This window comes from Lonchura striata, chromosome 3, assembly GCF_050655825.1.
Source record: "Lonchura striata isolate lonStrDom1 chromosome 3, ASM5065582v1, whole genome shotgun sequence".
Taxonomy (NCBI): Eukaryota; Metazoa; Chordata; class Aves; order Passeriformes; family Estrildidae; genus Lonchura; species Lonchura striata.
This window is the reverse complement of record NC_140705.1, coordinates 67,958,251-67,982,283: the sequence shown is the minus strand read 5'-3', so window position 1 is coordinate 67,982,283 and position 24,033 is coordinate 67,958,251. Positions and strand designations below refer to the sequence as shown.

Sequence of the window (24,033 nt, the reverse complement as noted above, 5' to 3'; positions counted from 1 at the left end):
CTTCACAGGCTAAAAATATTTTTTGATGATCCTGGTGAAATGAAGACATTCTGTAAGAAATAAAATCAAGAATATGAGAAAGATGAAAGACAATTACTGTGCAAGAAGTGAGGCAACATATTTTTAACTACAGATGATATTTTAGGTGATATTTGTTTTTCCCTTTTTATTATAAAATACAAACAATTTCTAGAAATTGTCTCTGAGAAATTTGACTCTGCTCTGGCTGTACAGAAAGCCCCCCAACCCAATCCCCCAACCCAAACCCCCAAAACTCCAAACCAAACAAATAAATGAAAAAATCAGCACACTCCCCCCGCACCACATTCCCAAAAACCAAAATCAAAAAACCCCACAAAGAGCAAAAAGACTCGATGGAAAAAAAATTCCTCCTCTAGTTGAAATGTGTCATGGTTTGACGCTGGCACAATGCCAGTGCCCCCATGAAAATGTGATCCCTCCCTTGAATGCTGTGAAGTGGAATCTAGAACAGAGCAAAGCAGGCCCAAGCTTAATAACAGGAAAAAAAAAACTTTATTAAACTACTACTACTAAAGAAAAGAGAAAACTAAAGAAGGGAAAAAAAACCCACACAAAGATCAAATGAAAATCTTGCAAAACATTCCTCCCCCCACCACCCAACTCCAACAAACCACAGTGAGACACAATCTGGACCCCAATCAGGTTTCCACCCTCCAGACAATCGATACTCAGTCCATCGAGGGAACAGAGTCTCTCCTATGCCACAGACCCCCCAAGAAACACAGCTCCACATCCTGTGTTTCCATGTCACACATGGCACTGCCCGGAGAAAAAGTTTGCCATGGTGACCCTTCTCCTTTCCATGCACAGTGCTCTCACCACCAATGCATGGATGGACAGACTGCTTTTAGGATTTTTTCCTTTCAAGGATGCCCTGCCAAGAGGGGAGAAAACAACAGTTCAGTTTTCATTGTTTGGGACCACAGTCCCCCCCATTTTCCCCTGGGGCCAAGGGCTCAAGAACAGAGATCTTCTTCTCTTCTCTTTCCTTTCCAGGGCAAGGGGGCGCTACCACAAACCCCCTAACCTTTTCTCTGTTCACTCCACTTTTGTCTTTTCCCAGCTGAAGCAGGTCTCTTGACTCACTGGCATCCTCCCAAAACACAGTCCCTCTTGAAGGAGAAGATTGGTTCAGGTTGTGGCTAACACGGAAAAGTCCAGCCAAAAGCCACTCCTTGTCCCCCTCCCATCCAGAATTCCTCCTTCTAACATCCCAGGGTCCAAGGTGTCCCTCTTCCTCTCTTTCAAACTGAGGAGGGAAAGGAAAAAAATTCACAAAGCTTTCATTTCTCAAGGAAGGGTTAAAAGTCCGAACTCCCAGGATGGCTCGATGCCCGGACATCCAGCAACTCCCACGCACTGGGCACCTTGCAGCAGCTCCCCCCGCTCCTCCTTCCTCGTGGAGGAATTGCTACAGAACTGCCGCTGTCTTTCTCTCTCCCTCTTGGGAGAGAAACTCTGGTGGGGGGGGAATGGAGACATCCCAGATTTCTTCCACCCTTCCATCTGCAGGAGCCAGCTTGGTTCCAGTCCTTCCACCACCCTTGGGGCTTTCGGCCTACCTTTCTCAGGCCATGGGGCTTCCCCTCCCCCACCCAGCTGGTTGCTGGGCAGGGGAGAGTTCTGCACTGTGGCTGACCGTAACCAAAGAGAGCGAGTTCCCCTGGGAATTCTGCTTTTAACTCCTCTGTGTTCTCAGAGGCGTGTCTACTTTCAATATCTAAACTGACCTCTTCCTTCCGGAAAAAAAATTCTCTTTCCGTGTCAAACCACGACAAAATGTCTTCAAGTCCTCTCACATCCTCAAAGAGAATAAATTCTGAAATCTGGTAAGTGGCTATATTTAAAATGTTTTGGATTTTTAATCGAACTTAATAACCCAACTCAGCCCTGATGATTGAACAATGCTGGCTTGTTTGTATTCTGTTGCTTCAGGTAAAATGGCAGAGATCACAGTTATAGATATGATATGTGGTGACAAATATAGCATCTGGTATAGTTAGGATCTTGTTGACCTCTGGCTTCCTCAGGTGTTCCGGCTGTCTTTCTCTCTTGCCTTATTATTTAAAAGTTACAACTGAGGAAAAATGTCATTTGGAGGCTGATACTTAAATTATGATAGCCATGCCTGACATCTATCTATCTATCTATCTATCTATCTATCTATCTATCTATCATCTATCTATCTATCTATCTATCTATCTATCTATCTATCTATCTATCTATCATCTACTTACTGACCTCTGACAGGCCAGCCCCTCTCAAAGCCAGGCAGAAATCCTTGTATTAGCTCCAGTTTCCTGTTCACCCTTCGCTCTCTGAACACACCCTCTCAGGTGTCAGCTGAAAGTTTTTATTTCAAAGGCAAATGGAAGTGCTCATTACTAATATGGTTTTAAAAGCTTTTAGATGTGTTAACTTATGTCCTACCAAATTAAGAAAGAATGTGATCTTCCACTCTTCATCCCTGCTCCATCTCCTCCATCACAGCAAATATTTTGAGCCTAGAAACCTTCATCAGAAGGGGTTCTGCCATGGTTGCTGAGGTCAGTATAGGGGAAGATGGATTATTGTAGGTTCTAGTTCTTTTAATAGTATTTCTACCCTGAATAGTCAAAGCAAAAAATGCCCCAAACTGACTATGCTCAGATCCTTGAAAAGGAGTTTTTCATGGTATAATAATCTTGCAATGAGAAAATATGATTACAAAAAGTAATTTCCTCAGAGTAATCATGTTTGTAATATTGCAGAGTCAGACAGTCAAGTTTCTTTTAATAAAATTCTCTTTCACAGCTCAGCTGCTACTATTGCTTGCTCCTTCCATCATCATCCTGCATTTGTGAGAGCATCTATTCTTCTAGTTATGAATATGATGTGAAAAAGTCCATGGTTAGAGCAGTGGGCTATTCAGTTTACTGATTGCTTTTTAAGGGACAAAATACCTCCTATCCAACTATTTGTGTGTGCCTTCTCAAATCAATGATTACATAGCGTTCCCTCCAAATTTCAAAGGACATTTGTAACATAGATGTATGAAGCTATATTACTAGAAAGAAAATATTTCCACTTTATTAAGTGTATAATAATTAAGTCACAAAGCACTAAAGACAAAGTATTTGTCTGTGAGTCCTGAACCAATGCTCTGATGAAATGAAATTCATGGTGTGAGTGAACTCCCTACTGGTGAGAAGGTACTTAATTCCAGCCATGAGGTTCCATAACTGCCAGGGAAAATGAAGCAAATCCTGAACAAAATTTATACTTTTCCAGACATGGTGCTTCCATGGCAACTTAGCAGACCAACTCTATCTGCTGAAAACATGTGAAGTGATGCCATGATATGCCTGGGCACCAGAGTAACTGCTTCTTGAGCTGTGTGAGGCACAGCAAGTATGTAAAAGCTGATTAATTTTGTCTCACGTTCTAAAACTATTAGAAGTTCTACCATTTTAATGTACTAACTTGCAGGTTGTTATTTCATCAAAGAAATACTGAAATGAGTAAGAGTAATATTAAAAATTTTTATGCCTTAAGCACCACATCTTCTCCCCATTGATGGAGAAAAATGTCTGTGTCTGTGATTAACTCTTAAATGACAAGCAAAAAGTTGGTTGTTCTTGTGGACTTGTTTTGTGAACTCCTATGAGTATGAAGTACAAACAGGCCCTGAGGAAGGAGTCAATAATTGTTTTTATAGATTTCTGCTCTTACTATTTTTCTGTGAAAATTCAAACAAATTCTCAAAGAATATACCTCTGTATAAACAATAAGACATTGTAGATGTTTTTAAAATGTAATGTATTTCTGATTTTTGAGCAGAATGTATGACAACATTTATTTTGTGATTATACTGGTATAAAAGACAGATAACAATACCAAAGGTAGAGTGGTGACCCTACTATATGGTAAAATCCAGCACATGGAAGTGGAAACAAGAAAAATTCAGAAAATATGTTTAGCTGAGAAGTTGATTAACTGTTGTAACAACTCATATACAATTTTGCCGTGTTCTGCCACTGGAAGTTTAAAAAAAAAAAGGATCAAATCACAGCAATCAAATTTGACACAAGGAGAAATTCAGGGAAAGTCCAAGTATCAGGTAGAAGACCAGAGTACAGTGATAAGGTTGCTCCTGCCTGGCTTTCGAATCTACTAATCTTCATGAAGAATGCAAGTGTAAGCCATTTGTACTTGTCTGGTGAGCTCTGTTTACAGCTGCTTGAAGAGGAGATTATATGTTTCTCTATATCCTGGACCTCTTCCATGTTGGAACATGGAAGTTATGAGTTACTGAGCCAGATCTTGTGACTGTCCTAACAAAAAACCCCACCAAAACCCCAAATAAAGCTGCCAAGTTTACAATGACTAGATCTATTACTAAGATACCATTCTCTGGTTGAGTGCTCTAGCTCCATCTGTAGTTTCCACTGGAGTGGGAATAATTCTATTGTGTAACGGGGACAGGGTCCCTGTTAGATCATCAGCAACAAGGCAAAAAAAATTATTTATTTTTGAAAGAAATGAACCAGGGATCCTATCAACTACTGTAGAAATGCTTTTGAATTGGCAAAGGCCATATATGTGGAAGAATATATGAAATTTTGAAACGTTACATATGCATTCACATTTCAGCTCTTGTAAAGCTTTTCTTTGCTAGTGTTTCACTTAATCCATAGATTTAATTCACTGCATTTCATTCAGCAGCTAAGAAAAAACGAAGGTATTGTTCTCATTTAGCTGATCTTTATTGGTTGTAATTATTTATTAATGCTACTTAGCAGAGTAATAGACAGTATGTCCTCCACAAAACAGGTCACTTAATAATTCACATTTATTTCTTTCCCCTTACCTTAATTTTTCAAATAATTTCATTTCCTATAGCAAAATTTTTTCTTTGAACTCTATGTACAAAGCTGTGATGGGCAATGCCATATAAACATTTGCAATTAAAATTTCAGCTTCTAAGCTGAAAATATTTTGCCAGTTGTACATGCACAGATGTGTGCCTGCATACATGCAGGCATACTGGTGCTACAGAAAGCAAGACAGGGGAAAATATAAATTCTTCTCCTAATAAAAGTAGTGAAGAGTCAGTACAGCACAGCCCTAGCTCTGCATAAGCTTAGGAAATCTTTTAAAACCCTAGATTAGAAATCCAGGAGCTGCCTTTTGTAAATAGGTTTTTGTTTTTTTTTTTTTTTTTAAGGATTTGATTTTTAGAAGTCCGGGGATTAAACTTGAGGTAAATTACAGGTGCTAGGTTCAGCACAAGGTTCAGAAGAGACACATGAATCAATATAATGAGTGAATGAGACTGCTGGTGGAAACAGATACCCTGTCAGGTCATCAGTGCAATCTCCTGAGGATGCAACTTTATCCTCTGATGTATATCTTCCAGTTTTTCTTCTAGTACATGGGGCAGATAGCCCATTTTATAGTGACATGTAACTCTGAATCCTGATTCTACAGTAACTATTCTGTAGAAAATATTTGCTGAACACTTTTAATTTCCTGAATTTTAGCAGTTTGGGCTTATGTGACGAAGGCAATACAGTCTGACAGATGTCAGCTACTATTCTTACCATTTCTGTATGCATTGAGTAAGCACTGCTATAGTACCAGAGCTGACAACAGAACTGAATGTGGCTAAAGAGTTCTCTGGTTTTGTTGCTTAGCAAAAAGTCATAAAGATGACTTTATGAATTCAGGTAGATGATTTAAGAAAAAGTAGATGTTGTGTGTGACTCTTCAGAAAGACTTTGTATTTTCTTTCCTTATATTTTGTATTCCTTCTAAGCTAGATGGTTTAGTCAGACTGATAAAAAGCTTCATGCTTTCAAGTTTTCAGACAAAAAAGAATCATTGGTCATCATTATCCCCAAGGAATTAATCACATATTTTCTGTAAGTATGCAAATATCCCCCTTGTATATTGCCCTTAGACTTAAGCTCAGCACTCTTGTGAGTGCTTAATTGGGTAGCAGCCAGACTGCTATGAGAGCAAAAAAAAGAGTAGTAGACATGATATTCATTGTTATTGGAACATGGAGTTCTATGGACTGTTCACATCTGGGCGAGTTTAACTTGTTTGCAAACAGAATCATACCCAAACTATAAGCGCACATTGCGGTTTTTTCTTGACTAACACACAAAGTGAGGGGCTGAGATAAAGACACTGCTGTGCAGGCAGCCCCAGTGCAAACTCCTGCTGGGAAGGCACTCATCAGCCAGGTGGAGAAGCGTCAGCCTTGGCTGTTCCTTAGCACAGTTTGAAGCTTGATGTGCTCTCTTCTGGCTTCCCTCTGTCTTTCTAAGGACTTTTTACAGTCATGTTGGTTCACTACTTGAGTTTCTAATAGCTATTCAGAAATTTTAATCTTGTTTAAGTAAGAAAATATTTATTCTCTGTCTGCATGAATTGCCATTCTATAGAGACCCGAAATTCCTTCTAAAAGTCCCATAGGTATATGGCAGGGTTTCACATTTTTCATTGTTTCTTTTCATCCTTTGTTGAATATGAGAAGAACCATTTAACTGAAAGACAAGTTAATTTCACAGCTTTGAACCTTTTCTCACTGAAATGCTTGTTTAGATTCATTCTGCATGAGTAGTCAACAAAATTCACAGTGAGGTGATTATCCTTTGGGGACTTCCGTGAAATGAGCCTGATTTCTGTGGCTAGTCCTGTGGGTAATTATTCCTGACAAAACTCCTGCTGTGGCTGATTCAGAGCAGGAGCATGTCCAATATGGCCATGATGAACTACTCCTTTTATGATGCAAATCACATCTTTGCCTTATGGAATGAGACATTGACTAAACATTTTGTAGGTATTTTCTTTGCAGAAACCCTCAGCCAATACCTCTTGGGTATAGCCTCTGTTCCTTTCCCTTGCACCTCTTAAATCAGTGTGAAAATTGCTATTAAGTATTTGCAAAAAAAATCTATATAAAAGCTATAGATGAGTCTTATTACCATCAAATCTGTAAGGCTCAGAGTACACAGAGGCAAGTGTATGTAAATAAGAGAAGAACAATTGCTAATGATAGTCTATGAATAATATAGGTCAGTTTTCCACTGTAGATTATCCTGTGGGTTAAATAATATTTTGCCCTTTCCAGTCCTTTTGGAATTCCTTTGATGTATGTACTCTGACATACTAGACTGCAGTCTCAAGAGAGGAAGTGTTAAGTTCATATTTGACACTCCACTGTGTACATTCAAGGACCCCATTTGTGATTCTGGTTGACCATTTCACACTGTGTTTCTGACAGCTTGGCAGTGGCACTGGCTATGTGTCACAAAACAGCTGAGGCAGCTCTGTGAAAATGACAACCATCTGGAGCTTTCTGCCTTTTTTCAAAGTGGCTGCCTTGCTGTCCTCCTTCTTTGAGTACTTTGTTCAGTTCTTCTCTATTGTCAATGGAGATGAGAAACAATAGCAACATTTTGTTCTCCACCCTCCTTGCAATAATTTCTCTGGATAATCATTTGACATTTCTGTGCTTATGTGAGCTCTTGATGCCAAGTGGGCAGAGAGCATTCAAGAGCAAAGCTGTTGTTCTTTCTGCTGTTAACCAACAGAGACAGGATAAATGATTAACTTGGCACAGTCATGTCAGAAGGGTGAAGTGGTGGCAGGCTTCTTGGGTCAGAGTTTAAATCATCTTGTATAACTGACAAAATGCCATGCAAGCTTTATGCCATGCTTGTCTTGTGCTGGCAATAGCAGCACTGTGGACCACAAAGCAATTGAGATGCAGGCCCATAAATGAGGCAGCTCCACTGGTGCCCCATAAATGGCTTCAGCACCAATCCTCTGACATAATTCAGTGGAGCGTGATCCTCTCGATGTTGTGTATTATTTTTATTGTCACTCATTGTACCATTGGCTTCCTTTGCTAGGCATTTCATTACATGTTCACACACACAGCTGTTGCTGAGCACAAATATCTACTGGGAGCTGCTCTAGGTGCCATTATTCTGCTATGCCCATATTTTGGTAACAGTAGCAATCTCAGGCAAAAACCAGGCATACTTTATCTGTTTTGTTAAAGGTGGGGTTCAAAACTGTAGCACAAATCCTCTTCTGCTTAAAAAAAGGTAATTAAAATAACTTGTTTTTTTATAGGGATTTAAATATCCTTTTGTTGTTCCATAGTGCATTAGAACCAAATGTTAGAAACATTTTTTGGCAAGGTTCATAGGTGTGCTGTGGCATTGAGCAAAATAAGTTATGTCTGCAATGCCAGCTAGTAACAGTGAAGTTTTCTGTGCTGGAACTGTTGGAGTTATCAAGGACCTTATGCAGAGCTCAAAGTCTGAAATTTACTCAGATTTCAGTGGATGTGAAATAATTTATTTTATCTTAGTCTCTGCTCATCCTATTTCTGTTTTCAGGATGTATTTCAGAATGTGTTTCAGGCAGCTGTGCTAAAATAGCTGAGGATCTTCATCTGTTGGGGGTCTGGAAAGCGTTAGAGGCATTAAAGCAGTGACAGCTCTGTGGGTTGGCTGCACAGGAACCTCACACAGCTCTAAGGCTGGCATCCCTGGTAAGGCCTGAACTGAGACCTTGAGTTCAAAAGGAGTAAACCTCACTGTGTCAAAGAAATCATAGTTATATATTCATTGTTTTGCCTCTAGATGGTCTGGCATGTTTTTGTGTGCTGATAGACATGAAGTGTTACTTTTAAGACATTTTTCAGAAAAAAAAAGGTTAAGCATTGCTTCTGATGAAAGATCAGTAGTTAAATTTGAGCAGATAACCTTCTCCTGGCTTCTGGCATCCCTATGGAGGTGTGATAGCTCTGTACACTGCTGAGGGAGGACAGCCTGCTGAGAACTGAGGCTTGTTGTCACTTCTTCTGACAAGTCCTTGCAGTCTGAGGGGAAAGTTCAGCCTGAGAGGAGACTGCTGTTGTGTCATTCTCTTTTATGTCACAGTGTAAAGCTGCTTCATTTGGTTATGAAGTCTTTTTAAGTCCCAGCTTCCCATTCAGATGAGGTTCTTCTCAGATGTTACAGCTGTTTCTGTTATCAAGCATCCCTCAGAGAGCTGTATTAATATGACCTTCAAAAACCTCAGGTATCAATATTTTTATTTGAAAGTCAGTTTAAAAGTGTGCTATTCTTTAAAATATATATCCAAATCATGGAGGAAGGGCCAGTGCAAGATGGTTTGCAAATCTTTCACAGAAACTCACATAGGCACTGATATGACCATAATTACTTACAGGGATTTTCTGGAAGGATTATAGTAAGTCTTTGTTTGTATGAAGAAAGGTACCCTAGCAGGGATATAGAAGGTGTGATTAGATGCAGAGCCAGACAGGGCAGAATGAAGCTTGGCCAAACTAGTATTTGTGCTTTGGATACCACTAATTCAGAAAGAGGTATCTAGAGATTCACCAGAAATCAGTGGAAACAAGATTCCTAACTGTCTCTTAAATATGGAACTCAAACTCCCAAGTTACTCGTGCACTTTTGAAAATATTAAGCATTTGCAAATCATTTGGTGTCTAGGGTTGTGTTTACCTGTGGTAGGAACCTACCAGATGGATATTCCTTTATACTTGCTTGTTATTATTTTTTTTTGGCTGAACAGACTTGGGAAAAAGATTTTATTTATTGCCAGACCACTTACTCAATTAAAAGTCTTAAGGAACATCAGAGATCTGGGGGAAGAGGCTGGTTGAAGAGAAACAAAACAAATGCCACTGCGCTACATTTATCGGAGGTCTTTCTAGTACTTCTGTATTTCTTGCCTGTGCAGTCCCAAAGCATAAAGTCTGTGAAAATGAATTCAAGAGTGGAAACAATCACACTTTTTTCCTTCTTTACCCTTTCATTAGAAATAGAGAATGAAGTGAACAAAGAAAAAAAAACCACCCGAAAAACAAAAACCCCAAACCTGCACTACATTTATTTGTTAAGTCATGGAAAAATGAATCAAAACATAAATGTTGTGTACAGAGATAGGCTTGCAGACAGTTTTTGATGGCCAGGATAAACAAATAAGATAAAACCTGTCTAAATCTCTGTAGCACCTAAAGAGCAAAGAAATCTGGTCTTTGCCATTTAGGTGATTGCTATTTCTTGCTTTATCAGGTATTCCATGACACTTGTGTGTTGAAAACGGGAATGGTGATTTTGTGGGAATCTGAGTAGTATATTTTTTTTTTTTTCAAAAGATGTTTCTCATTGTAGAAAGTAAGTTGAAAGCTTGACTTCTAAGAGCTCAGAAGAAAATAAAAGAGAGACCACAACTTTCCTGGTTTGAGAATGAGATTTCAATATACATGGATTTGATATATTTTGAAGAAAATCTGACTCAAATTTCTAAACTCAGTAGGCCCCCTTTCCGATGTTCCAAAGTGCATCTTCAAATGTCTGAAAGAACTTTTGGAATGACAGCTCCCCATGAAGAAATAGGGAATGATACTGAAAATGCCAGGGTTGTGGGTTCAATCCCCAGATGTGTCAGTCTCTTAAGAACTGGACTTGATGAGCCTATGGTTCTCTTCCAGCTCAGTATATCCTGTGATCTGAAAATGGTTTACTAAGGTTGGCTGGAGAGGGACACAGAGTCTAGTTTATATTACTCCAACCATTTTGAACCACCATCCTGCAGCTTCATTGTTCTGTGACCCTTTCTATAATACCACAGTAACACTGAAATTACTTGGGAGGGTGCTGGTTTAGCTTGCACTAAAACTCCTACTGTATATTTCATCTATTTCATCTAGATCAAGTATTGTTGGGAAAATGGCTTTTTTCCTTTTTTTTTTTTTTAACTATTCTCTGAAGTTTCTGGATGTTGTTCATGTCCTTCCTGCAGTGTGAGGTGGTACAGTTTCTGTTTGCAGGAATAAGAGGCTATATATATAATCAGAGGAACAAGAAGAACAACATAATTTTTTTAAATTATGTCCGAGGCAGCCAAGCTATTAATAGTGAAAAGTGAAAGACAGATTTTATTTTCAGCTCTTTTGCATTTTTACCACTTCCAGGACTCTCTTTCTGGGGAAAGCTTAGGAGGGGTTTGCAAGCCATTATTGCGAGTTGAAATGTGTCTGAGTGAAAGTGAACATATTTTTATTGCAAAAGAATCTTTATTGGGGGAAATGATGCAGCATAATCTCGTCCCATCATGCATTCCACAAAATTAAAACAGAAGGATGGGGCTACATTAATTAGTAATTTTCCTTCTTGAGGGTTCCTTTCAAGTTCTCCATGATGCTGGAAAGCTGGGGTTTTTCTTTTTTTTTTTTTTTTCTTGCTGCACTGCAGTTTAAAATTGTAACACAGCAAGTAAACTAATTTAGGCTATATTAGTGAATTTGTGCCTAATATGGTGTTTGAAAAGCACTGGTAGAACGATTGTGTTGCTGCCATTTGTTTGAATTTGTTCTGTTTGAATCTGGAAGTTTCTCCCATTACCCATGGATGACTGGCATTATAGGCAGTACCTGCTACATTCTCTCATATTGCAGCCTATTAAACTAGTGTTTAGTCCACAGATTTTGTATGCAGGATGCTGTTACAGCTCTGCTGAGGCCCTCTGGGTGAATCTTGACAATGTCTGCTTAGGGACACATTAGATATTGATGTGGTACACTGCAATAGTTCCTTGGGTGCAGTCAGTGTGTTATGTGAATTTAGGAATTCTTTGTTGACTGATTCACAGAATTATTACTTAGCATGGTAGATGCAGTTGTTGATTATGCACAGTGCCACCATCATTTATAGGGGGTTAAATCATTCCATTCAGCATGTTATTTTTCCAGCATTCTGAAAGAAATGAACTGATGCAAAGGATTTTTGCTTTCTAAATGTGCCTGTGCCTTCTTCCACTTAACACCTCACCCACAGGATCCTGCTACCAATCTTGTGCTGACTCTGGTTCCTTTCTGACAGTGTCCTCATGGACACCTAGAGCTGTTTACCCATTTCTCTTGAGATAGTGCTACTCTGCACTACCTATAGGACTCATTGGCTCTAACACTTTTTCTGTTCTTTGACCCAATGTGTATTTTTTTTCCCTTCTAGAAGCATCTCACATTTCTGGTCCTTTTGCTTCTTTTCCTGATTCAGTCTAATTCCTTTCTGTCCTTCTCTGACTTTGGTCTTCCTTAATTCCTCCCTATTATCCTTCCAGCTACTTGTCTGTGACCCCAGGGAAAGACATCCTCTCTCCTGTGTCACTCTTTCTGCTTTCATGAAGTGTGTTGAAGTCACTGCCCTGACAATCCAGATCCTTTAAGCACCTGATTATGATTATGCATTTGTCCTGGCCTACTCTTAGTTTAATTCATTTCCTACACTGATGAATTTCCCACAGCCCTTGAAAAAAGTCTGCATAGCTGTATGGGAATGGAAAAGATTTTTTCCTTTTCACACCTGTAATATTAAGGACAAAAGAACCGTGTGCTGCCTCTTCACAACAAAACCTGAAAATGAGACATATTTCACATCAGTTTTATTTTTCCTGCTACTCCCTTTTAAAACTCACCCTTCTTGAAAACCTTGCAGTGAAAATGTTTTAAAAGAAATTTGTTAATATTTGTAATAACTTGACCACTTTCCTCCTTTATTCCTCATTTCATCATACAGCTTATCCTCCTCCAGATCTGGCTATTCTGTTTGAACTTTTCCATGCATCATGTTAGGTGGTGACTGCTGGAGCTCTGAGGGACTCTTGGCAGATGGAGAGCTCTCAGAGTCCTGCCTGCAGAAAGAATAAGTTCTGCCCTTTTTATTTTTCAAATGCTGAACTTTTAATGTCTTTCCTGGTTAGCATCTTCTTTTTAGTACCTTACCTAGGTCACATTCAGGGAAATTACTGCAGCTTTCTTCAAGTGTTTGCTATTGTTGCTGGGACATTTCATCCAAGCCCCAGTGATAAGTCTTTTCACAATATCTTCTTGATTATCCTTATGACATTTTCTCACCTCATTCTCAAATACTCATGGTGAAGACCATTCTCTCTCTTTTGACCTTTGTCTTCCAGTCTGACTTACAATTGATGTTCTACAAAATTGAGTCTGGTCTGGGTTGAAATATTATCTTACAGACTTTTGTTGCAATTAATTCCAGATTAGTTAGGGTTGGAAGGGAGCTCTGGAGACCATTGACTTCAACCTCGCTGCCAAGGCAGGCTCACCTCGAGCAGGTGACATGCATCACCACATCTCCAAGTAGGTTTTGAATGTCTCCAAAGAGGGAGAAGACTCTACAACCTCCCTGGGCAGCCAGTTCCAGTGTTCTGCTACCCTAAATGTAAAGAAGTTCTCCCTTTTGTTGAGTTGGAACTTCTTGTGTTTTAGTTTATGGTCATTGAAACTTCCTGTGTTTTAGGGAATTATATTTTATTACCTTATTCTAAAATACAGAAATGTCAAAACTACCTATTTTTCTGTTTTCAAAAGTGGCTATAGTTTTGAATTCTTTCACGGTGTTTTGGGGAAGCGTGTTGCTGTTAGGGTTGTTAATCTCTTAAGGTCACTGAGGCAGTAAATTTTTATTATGCATGAGTGAATTTATGGGCATGTTGTAGTGTTCAGCATGGTCAAGGAAAATGGTTTAGCCAGCATCAGATGGCATTTCAGTCTAACAAGAACCAGCTGTTAATCTCTCACCAACTAGCTTTCCAATGAAAACCTTCCCTTTCTGTACAGGATAGAAGCAAGAGTTGGACTGAGAAAATTTCATGTTAAACTTTCCTATAATTCAAATTTTGTCTCTTAGTTTAGTGATCTGTCTGTGAGCATACTCCAGCCCAACTGGCTTTAAAATAAGCCTGCCATGGATATTGGCCCTTGAACTAATTCCCTGGAAAATGAGAGTCAGAAGACTTTCACTTCACTTTTACTTGTGATCAAATATCTTCTCCCCTCTACCTTCCTGTTCTTATACCTTCTTACTCTAGATTCTTATTTTCATAAGAGATTCAAACTCAATTCCTAATAAAATCAGGGCAAAAATTACAGGTAAGTGAAACCATTTAGTATTATCAGAGAAAACAATCTCAGTGAGAAATCCAACATATGCTTAAAATATTTATTAATTTTCACCATTGAGGAAAAAAGAAAAGTGAGGCTCAGGGCAGTGTTAGCTTTTTCCTTGAGGCTGGGAAAGGAGAATTAGTTCATATCTCTAGAAGAGCATTAGTGTAGGAAACAGCTTGTGTAGGAGTTGCAAGTCATGCTGCTTTCCCTCTTGCCTCTAATGTGTGTGCCCTGGGGTTATGGCCACTTGGGGGATACTGCAGCACAGCTTCTTCCAGAACAGCAAGCAGCAAAAGGACTGCAATTTTCTGTCATTGAAAACATCCTCCATGTCTAAAATCAAGTTCACTCATCTTTTTTGACAACAAATGAGAATTAGTGCCTCAGTGCTTAGCTGATGTGAGTCGGCAGCCAATTGGTGATACTGGCAGCTGGGACCTGTCTGTATGCAATAATGCAAATAAAGGATGGGAAGGTATGTTCCTCTATGGATAGCTTGGCAGACCTGCAAACAAATCCATGCATGCCACAAGAAATGTGGATGAAAGAGCACTGGGAAGATTTGTACCAGTCAGATAATTTAAATAATTTAGAAAGGAAAGGACTTGTAGTGTCTTTGTATTAGGGTGCTGGCTCCTTCATGGTCTACAGAACATGCATACAAAAACCACAAAGGCAAAGGGTTTTGGTACAAAAAATGTTTTTAGTGCTACTTAAAATGTAACCTGAGTTTCTCTAAAGTGCTTAAATAACTTTTATGGCTATCTTGAAGTACAGAGTCATGAATTTGTCTTCAGTTTAATCTGAGTATGAATTTGCTATCCACCTTAAAAGCTGTTCAAGTTGCTGAGAGAAGCTAAAATATATGTCAATGGGAAAAGTCTGTGCCTTAATCTTTTCCAAGGCTTTCAGTGCATTTTCTTTTCTTTAGTTCACTCTGCAGCAACATTTGATGTCAGTTGTTCAGGAAACCTTAGCTCAAATTTGTTAGCTTGAATTAAATTTGTAGTGAAGGTACAGAGTTCAAAAGGACTCTAAGACCAAAGTAAATGCTTTTTAAATGGTTAGGAATGGCTAGTGTACAAGAACACACTATGAATAAGTTATATGGCCAAGGCAGAACACTTCACCTCTCTTTGCCTACCATTTTTTATTCAGTTTTATACACATGCACATATATTCACAATCAAAAACTTTGAGTAATTTCAATCAGAATGAAATCCATATACAATTGAGACCTTCATGTATTAAAGTAATCAAACACTTGAAACAAGAAAAATATTTATTCTTCAAAGTACTATTTAAAATTTTATTGGAGTAACTAATTTTACATTGCCGCTCTCTTCTGTACTGTATCAAAACAGTGTGGAGTTTTTGGCTTTGAGAATTCATACAGGTAAATATTAACACAAGAATTTAAGACTTTTTAGTAAATTTATACTTCCTAAGTGTTGGAATAAAACTGTTGGAAGAGCCATTTCAAAGACAGCCATGAAGATTTAAAAAGTATGTGATGCTGTCAGTTGTGATAGGAAAGAAATCTGTATAAAGATAGATCAGAAATGAGTGATATTCCTGACATGTCATAATTCCCAAAGAGAGGATTGTTAACTTTAAAAATGACATAGCTTTAAGTGATGAAGAGAACCAGAGAGCAGTATTTGCACTATAAAATAGAAGGTTAATAAAATGTATGTATCTCTTGGGTCTGGTAGAGTTTATGTAGAGTTAAAACCTTTACACTTCAGATTTAAAAAATAGATAAGATTTCTTCTAAATGGCCTGTGTTTTTGTTTGTTTGTTTGTTTGTTTGTTTGTGTTTGTTTGTTTTGGTGGGGGTTTTTTTGAGGTTTTTTTTTTCTTGTGAAAGCACCTTTTCGTGACACTTAAAGTTTAACCTTTACACTTACAATTGTTTCCACTCTTTCCCTTCATATACACACAGAGGACACTGGATGTGGAAGAAGTGGTTGAAAGTCATCCAAAGAGAGCAAAGAAGTCAATTCATAGGGAGGCTGAAGAAGAGACTAGAGCATTACTGAATGTAAAGTGTTGAATTTATTTTTTTATCATTCTCCTTAGAGAGACATAAGTGATCCCTGTTGAAAGTATTCAAAGACTTTTACTCTAAAAGAAGGCATCCATCTTGAATACTAAAATGTGGCAAAGATAAACACCTGAAAGCCAAGTTTTACAACAGACACTGACAGGTAATTGTAAATTGTGAATGACAAACACTAGAGTAATTAAACTGTGAATCCATAATTTCACTAAGAATAAACCAGCTGTCACAAGTACTCTATGTACTACTCTCAATCTCAAATTGAATAAACTATATCAGTAGTTCAATAAATCACAGAAAAAAATGAGGTTGTGGGAAGCCCATTGTCCTCATAGCACCATTTAGGAATATTTTGTATGCAGAAATGTACATGGTGTTGGACATGTTTTTAATTGCAGTCATAAAGAGATTAATGTTCTACAGATAGGAATATTTTTGGAGACCTCAAATAAATCCTATATTTGCTTACAACACAGTTTTTTCTAGGGATGACAGCTAGGAAATAAAAATTAAATTTGATGGTAACATTCATAATGGATAAAAATACAGAGGGAAAGTAAAGTGATGGTATATTGAAGAGTGACTCACACTAAAAGGCAACAAAACCTTGTCCTACCATTCCAAGTTATTGCCTGTGCTGCATGAAAAATCCTAATGTCTGCTTCATGCTGTGGGACAGAGTTTTCAAGCTGCCTTATTCTACAGTGAGGGTCTCTCATCAAACAGCAAAAACCTGGTGGTGTAGGTATTCCAGAGTGCTCCTGCACCGGCAGTGTCAAGAGGGAGAACTACAGTAAAAAATATTTTCTGCATTGATTTAGCAGGATCTGAGATGATCTGAGATATGCTGGGATTATGTGGAGGGACAGGATGGGACAGGATGACCTGCAGCAATCTCTATGCTACTCCCAGGAGATGTGCTGGCAACATCTTTGTTGTACTTGGGCATCTAATCCAGTAATTATAAGCCAAATCCCACTTGAAAAGCACTGTAAATCTTAGCAGCAGAAACAGCAGGATGTGCAGAGACTGAAAAGCTAAGTGGATACCCAAACCACAGAGTTAAAATGTGGCTGAGAGTATAAGGTGGTGTTTCTTCCAGAAAGATGAGAAAAATGGGCAATCTTTTCACCAGCCAGTTTTGTAGCAACCCAGAGGAACTCTTCAAGCCAGAACAGTGGTGTACAGGGCCTATAAAGAAATGAAACACTGCTTCAGGAAAAATACTTCTTCAAAATTTGAAATATAATACTCCAAAATCATTTTTTTGCATTGACTTAGGGATAAAATCCAGATGCATAAGCATTGCTGACAATAAAGAAGAAACATTGAATATTGTGCTGCCAGCTGTTATCTGGATTTTTGAAAACAAGAGCTTGATACTGAAAACAATATGGGGATTACTGTAGGAATGTAACAAAAGCAGAGATTCCCCTTAAATTAAGTAATGAGGCCCAGTGGTAGCTTGGATCTTCTGGATGTTCTGCACTGTGAGGAAGCAGAATGAGAAGCCACTTCTTCACATAACTGCTCCAAGTTTTAATGGCAAGAAGGATTTATGGGGATAACCTGTTGCTGGTGGATTTTTTGCTCCTCAGTTCTCCTTCCCTAAAAGAGTAAAAGTTTGATTATTTTAAAGAAAGACAAAGTTGTAGATGTCATAGATTGTTTTTCAGCAGACAAACTGGGAGTGTTGCTGCTTCTGAGCAATAGGAAAAGGAGGCCACGATTTCTCAGTTATTTTTGAGGGAATTACCTTCTTTCAACATTTATGTTTTCCTGCAGTTCTGAATCAGACAAAATTCAATTTGTCTGTAGGAAAGGAATGGGAACAAGCTGTAATTGCAATTAATGTACAAATATTTATCCTTTGAGTTACAGTGTTTTGACTTTTTTTCCATTAGAAATTACATCTTTCATGTAAAATTTGATTGAAGTCAGCTCCCTTAAAAATAAGACTGGGGAAATAAGTCATATAACAGAGAAATGAAAGCAACCTTTTTCTTTCATGTCTAAATGAAATATTTCAAATTAATTTTCTAGAGGGTTTTTTCCCCTGTGTTTCTTCCTCTCTACATAGTGTTGGTTTTACTTGTACAATTACGTTCTCATCAACCATTTAAAATTTTAATTTGGCCTCAAAAACAAACCACATAATGTTCTGACAGCCTTAAAATAAAAGTTCAATTTTTCTTTCTTAGACTACTTCCCCATTTCATTATTTCTCCCATTGTAGTGCACTTCAAAAGCTGCAACACTAAACAGAGATGGATCCACCTGCCCAGACAGTTTCATATATACATTTGAATGAAAATGAGCTCTATTTCAAATAGCATGCAAAATGCTCTTTGCATTTTACTGTTAAATCAGAGAGGGACAGCTGTTAGTCACAATTAAGGGTTTTAGATTAACCTCAGCTACATTTTTCATTCTGACCCTTGTAAATCCATTGAAGTGACAAGAGTGTTCCTAAAGTCTGAAATTCAGTGTGTTATATTCAGCATGCTGAAACAAGATGTTTTTGATGCTGTCAGAATGTTTTCCCCTCATTATTTGTCTTAAAAACAACATTTATGGAATTTGACCTTAACTATAACAAGTGTTAATGCTCCCACATATGTAAAGCCTTAATATTCGAGTCACTGAACTGTTGCTGTAGTCTAGTTCGTGACATCAGCAGTAACAGAATAAGAATAGAAGGAAAGAACATCACATATAAGGGGGAAAGTGAGAGATAATATGTGAGCTGGACAGAGCAAAGGCATGAAGATGTATGTTCATGGATAAGACTGAAGTTGTCCCCCAATTTCTTAGTGCCTGTTGGAGAGCTGGCAGGTGTTACCAACAGCCTTTGCAGGATTTTTCTGAGACTCCTGCCCCTGATACTGCTTTCTGCTAGATCTGGGCAGTTCAGATGCACCACCTTCAGGGGATCTTGGTTGTATGGGAAGACCAGGTATGGTGTCCCAGTTATCTGTAATTTTGCTGCACTCCTGTGTGAAGAATGTCTTGTTTCAGTTAACCTACATATAGGTCCAGTTAAGAAAAACAGATTAAAATTTGTTCAGAATACCTACAACAGATAATGTGTTACAGTACATGTTTTCTTTCATGCTTTCATTAAAGTTTATTTGTGGATATCTCTGACTGTCCTAGAGTAGATAATATGGATAACCAAAACTGTAATAGATTAGATTTTTCTCTTTCTCATGAACTGTCTGCTGTCTTGCTCCTGAATGGGGCATATTATTTTATGGTTTTCCTCTGTTTTCCTCTGAAGCTAGATTGGTGAGGATCTTGTGAACCATAAGAAAAGTTTGAGACAATGCTACAAGCCAGTGAATGGCAGAAACTTTCTGCTTAGCTGTTAGAGCTGACCACAGGTTACTTTTATCCAAGGGACAGGTCTCCAGTAGTACCCCGGCCAAAGACAGGAACTCTACCCTGTAAAGCTCTGCTACCTGTTGCTTACCCAGTTATTCCCCCTTTGGTTTTCCACATCTCTTGCAAAACACTTCTTTTTTGTGCCAGTAGTCAGTGCAATGCTTTCTTATTTTGAACATGACTGTCATGAGCTTAATAGGGCAGAAAGATAAGAGTGAATGAAGAATAAATCTTCAGAGCCTGCTGAATAGGGAATTTTCCTGAGAGTGATGCTACAGGGAAACACAGAAGTCAATGGTGACAGCATATACTGGAGAAGTTGGATGACAATAAGGAGAAAAGTTAGGGAAAGGTGACCATTTCTCTCTTTCCAGTAATAAATAAAGCAAGAAATCACCAAACATTCTCAATTTTAAAAAGTGCTAATAAATTTCCAAATGAAGTAGTCCATTTAGACTGAGCATTGACAAAGCTGTATTCTACCTTTGTACCACCTGTAATCAACCTTTCTTTGGATTTAATCAAGCATTGTTGTATACCAATTAAATAATCACTGAAAAGAGAGTAGACTGACTTTAACTGCATGGGGTAAATCCTTTTGCCACTATGTCCTTAGATTAAAACTAAAAAAAACTAAAAAAAAAAAACTAAAAAAAAAAAAAAAAGGCACTAAATTATATTCTTTATACCTTGCTGTACAATCAATGCAGGATGGATAAATTCTAGTCATTAAAACTCAAGCAGTAAACTATTTTCTCAAATTAGAAATTAGCATTCAAAGATCTATCTTAATGTTTTTCTATCTGTTTTTTATGTAGCAGTTTAAATATGTTGAAATAACATTTTTTGCTCATAATAAGGGCAAAGTGACAATATGGGAGCTGCTAAACAGCAGATTTTATTAATAGGGAAAGCCTGATAATGCACTGGACTACTTTGTCTTTTCTTCTTTGACTGCTTTCAAGCAATAACTTCATCTTCAGCTAATGATTTTATAAAAGAAGTCTTCAGGTGAAAAAAATAAGCTCTGGCTCATTTTATCTGAGAAGAATGATTAACAGGGAGGAGATTATTAGGAAAGCTTCCAGAGAGATATGAAGTTCTCTTTTGTTTAGTGCAAGGGTTTGTATCACAATATCAGATTTTGATCACTTCTGTTTTTTCTGTTTCTCTTTTTTAGGACCATCAAGAATCCTGCAGCACCCCTGAACTCTGCTATCTAGTGTGCAGAAAATGCAATTGAACAGTGTATATTCATATCAGTCATCTTTTTGCTGGCTAGGTAGTCCAGCTTACCAGCACTGGATAGATGGTCAATAAAAAGGGTAAATATTTACTGAAAGACAGCCTAAGCAGCAGCTGATTTTATATCCTTGTAATTGCTCTCTGGAGATAGTTTTTTTTCCTACTAACTAAATAGAGGTTTAAGCAAAATATTTAATGCAGAAAATCAGTGATCAAAAGATGGCGACGTTAAATGCACAATCCTATTTTGTGTGTATGTGTGTAGATAAATTCTTGTTTCCACTGAAGACTCAGCATGGAATTCTATTCTTATTGTTTTCCCCAAAAAAAGTTCATGCAGCCCTGCTTGTTATGTCTGTGTCACACATGCTGACACCAAGTACTTTGTGATCTGCTAAGTGCTCTTCCACCTAGACAAGAGATAACACCTAATAAACAGCTTGCCAGAGATTTTCAGACTATTCAGAGCCCAACTGCAGCTGAGGAAAGGACTTTACCAGAAAAAAAGCAGTTAAAGTGCTTATAAAGCTCCCAGTGAGTGCCTGTGATGTTATACATGGTTAACTTTCACATGAACCCATTAAGCTACAGCTTTCACCCTAATTGAACATTGTAGGAAGCAATTCATCCCCAGGCTGTTATGCTGTGAGAAAACAGATTCAGAAGGAACAGTTTTGCTAGCAGTGGTGCACTTTGTGAAGATTTGTGGGGAGTTTTCTGTTTGTTTTGTGTCAGTTTGTTTTTTTTTGTTTCTTTTTGTTTTTGTTTGGGGTTTTTTGTTTGTTTTCTGTAGAAGAATGTAGCAATGCTCAATGGCACTTCTGTGAAGAACACTTCAACATATGTTAACTGAAAACTGAAATTAAGGAGGGGGCACCCTGAGTTCACACGAAGGAGTCTGAGGCCATGGCTTAGTAATGAAAAAAAGGCTCCTCCTGGGTCCATAAGGTGACAGATTTTCACTCTGGAGACCCGTGCTTTTTTGCAGGCAGCAGCTGAAACAGATGTTTGGTAGAACATTAAAGGAAAGAAGCAAAGATCTTTCACCTGGAAAGTTCTTGATGGCTTTGTAATGATTTTGTAAATGTACCCATTACTGTGCTCCATATCAACAAGCTTCTGTCAATATGCAGCTTAATAAGGCATACTGTTACACAATTTATTTACAGCATTGTGAGGTAAGTGGGCTCTACTGTAGGTTAATAATGTGCTCTGATTTAGAGGGATTAATATTAACAAACAGCCATACTTGATAATGTAAAATACTCTATTTTCCCTATAGAAATGCTGATGCTTATTGCACTTTAAAGAATTTTGTTGTGTCATTTGTGTGGACACGAAAATTTTGTAGCCTAATTAAAATCAGGTATTATTTTGGCCTTATATAAAATTTGTGTTGGGCAGAGAAAAAAGCAATGAAAAGGAATTAATGAAAAAGAGATAATAATGCAAGGGATATTTTTCTTATACTTTATAAAACTGAACAAAAAAAACACTTACTAGGAAAATGGTCTGTTCAAAAATGTATTTAATATTATTTACTTTTAATAACTTGATATTCTTGTAGTGCTGTTTCATAACTTTGTGGGAGAGAATTTTGTTCTGAAAATTACTTTAGAAATATTTTCTAGCATATTAATTTTAATGTCACCCACTTTTCACTTGAGTTTTAGTTATCTATATAGCAATAGACAGAAAACTCTGGTTTTGGAACTGATTAAAGCTTCAACTTGCTTTCAGGCCAATCATGGCAGCTGTTTCTTACATGGCTTACCTTAACCCCATCATCATTAGCACTTAATTCCAAAATGATATGGCTGTGATACAGCACACTCCTTTTGAAAGACATAAGTACTGAAACCAGGACAATCTCAAGTATTTAATGTTTTGACTAGCCTTTCCTTTTTTTTTTTTCCCTTTTTTTTTTCCTTTTAAATATGATTTCATTCATATGAAATTAATTAGAATGGTAGCATCTGGTCATGGCAAGTTAAACACTGCATATAAAATGGGAAAGATTTATGCCTTAATTTCAAAGACTTGAGGTTCTTTAATTCTTTCTTAGCCTCCTTGGAGAAATGTGGAAAATTTATCTTCACAGGGAATCTTTTAGCTTGCTGATGGCTTTGTTGAAGAGTTTCTACAACATAAGCTTCTGAAGACCAGTCAAAGTGTGTCACTAGATTTTTGAAGGGTAACATGCTGACTATGTGGAAACAAAGCTGGAATGAAGAAAACTCCAAAGATAAATGAGTAAACAGAAAGAAGTGATAGTAATTTTGGTAGATCTGTCTAGTAAAAGGTAGCCAATTCATTGAATAATTTTCTCAGGTAAAAAAATGTGAGGCAGAGGCCATCTCATTTTTCCTAAGCACTTTTATGTTTGAATGAAAGTAATCCCTGGTGCTACAGGATCTCTCAAATCAACATTTTCTTAGCCAGCTTTATTTCTATAAAATAAGCCCTCTTAAAGATGGTCCAAGTCTTCTGCTCCATCTTTCTACATCTTAAACGCAAAGGAATGAATTCTCTGCAAGCTGGTGCTGATGAACTATTGATTACTTTTCTGACAAGCACAGTGTCATGACTGTCCAGTGACTCAATTGAGGCCAGGTACGGGCTGCTCTTCTGAAACCTGTGGTCCGTTACTGCCTGATTACTGCGGGTGCTTGAACTGCTTTCTTGCACATTAGATTTTCCTCTTATAGAACATTCTGCAAACCACAAAGATAAGAGTTAATTAATTCATTTTATGTGAGAAATCCATGGGTCTATCTATTGCCACTTCAGTCAGAATCTTGTTTGTGAAGTCAAGAAACATTTGTTCAGTCTATACCACTGAAACTCTCTATAGGCATTGCCTCTGTCTCTATAGCAGTGTGGACAAGCAGGAGCAGATTAGAAAAGCGATACCTTTGATAATGAGCTTGAAATGTCCACGATAGTTTCAAGGATTCTAGTTTTTGAACTAGCATAAAAGAAGACTAAATTTACTATTTTCTTAAAGAGAAATTACTCCATATTTCTTCAGGATAGCATCTCCCTCATTTTCTCCTCAAACATCTGTTTTTGCCTCTTGTAAGTGGATCACTAGGAATGCTTATGCTCAGACAATAAATTATTCCTGCAATCCTAAAGATACAGAAGACAAACAGTAAGCAAGGTGTTATGGTTTCCTTGTGGCTTTCTGTGAGTTATTTTTATCAACATTCAGCCACACAGGTGATGCTTCCTTTTCACTATCTTCTCTTAAAGGCATTGTACTTAAGCCATTTTCAGGCATCTGTATCAA

At 37.8% G+C, this 24,033-nt stretch overlaps 2 long non-coding RNA genes across 3 annotated transcripts in view; one reads left to right on the top strand and one right to left on the bottom strand.

The window, feature by feature from the left end:
• Window positions 1–515: 515 nt before the first annotated feature.
• Window positions 516–1,734, bottom strand: LOC144246002 (uncharacterized). Its single transcript, XR_013339597.2, has 2 exons — window positions 1,605–1,734; window positions 516–1,291 (listed from the first exon to the last, which is right to left on the bottom strand). It is a non-coding gene; the product is annotated as an uncharacterized LOC144246002 (long non-coding RNA).
• The window catches only part of LOC110468855 (uncharacterized), a 42,424-nt gene continuing 20,036 nt past the window's right edge, over window positions 1,646–24,033 (top strand). Inside the window, exons 1-3 of one of the 2 annotated variants that reach the window (XR_013339600.2) lie at window positions 1,646–1,871; window positions 15,996–16,094; window positions 20,677–20,821. This is a non-coding gene — a long non-coding RNA (uncharacterized LOC110468855). Of the gene's footprint in view, window positions 1,872–15,995; window positions 16,261–20,676; window positions 20,822–24,033 lie in introns of both variants that reach the window. The other variant, XR_014953821.1, reaches the window with a different exon arrangement.